Below are 945 nucleotides of genomic sequence, written 5' to 3'. Positions count from 1 at the left end.
TGGGTAAATAAACTTCTGCCCTGGGCCCCCTGATCTGCTAAAAGGACGTCCACCGGGGATTTAGCCGGTTTCGTGGCAAACACTCTACGAGGGGCAGTAGTAAACCAGTTTTAAACAGTCATTTACGTTCTTGCGTAAGGGGTTTTCAATGAAAAAAGACGCTGGGCTTACCCAAGGGATAGGGGGGCGGCGGGGTACAACTGTAAAAATTTTTAAGACTCTATCATGCGGCGGGGACACTGTTGTTACAGGAAAAATGAAGAAAATTTTGCTAACAAGAACAAAAAGGGAGCAAAGGAAGAAATTGCATTTAAAAAACCTCACCGGGGCTCCCCCTGAAAAAAATTCATAAGTATGGGCACCCGTCAAATTTTCGAGGGTTTTTATTTGATCATGAAACAGGACCGCAAACAGCCAAAGGGCCCCCACCAGCTGTGGAAATGACGAAATTTCCCAAAGCAAAAGGGCTTAGTCTTTCTGTCTCTAAATACCCATCAGAAAAAAAAGGAAAAAACAAGATCTCACCAACATACCCCCGTCTATGGCATGTTTACTCGTATAGCCATGTAAAAAAAGGCTGCTCTCAAAAGCACCAGGAAAATTTGTGAGGGGTTTTTTCGGCCAAAAAAAAATCAAGAAAGCCCCAACAAAGTGCCCTAAGTGGATGAACTGAGGGTAAAGTCCCTAGGACGCTCGGGAAAATACAAAAACGGGGGAAAAAATAGCGACAAGGGATAAAAAAAAAACAAGGAGCATCCCTTCCCCCCCCAAAAAAAGATCCCTGCAGTGAAGGGTTTCTAAAAAAAAAAAGCAATGAGGGAATTTAAGGGCTCGACCATGAAAAAACAACTACTACAATTCCATATAAAAACCTCCTTCCCAGGTGATGGTTACCTTTCTGGGAAACTCATCTTTTTTGATGAAAACCAGGCTCCTATTCGGCTG

The sequence above is a fragment of the Penaeus monodon genome, chromosome 20, assembly GCF_015228065.2.
Source record: "Penaeus monodon isolate SGIC_2016 chromosome 20, NSTDA_Pmon_1, whole genome shotgun sequence".
In the NCBI taxonomy this organism is placed as follows: domain Eukaryota; kingdom Metazoa; phylum Arthropoda; class Malacostraca; order Decapoda; family Penaeidae; genus Penaeus; species Penaeus monodon.
The sequence above is the reverse complement of the archived record's forward strand: the minus strand, read 5'-3'. Positions refer to the sequence as shown.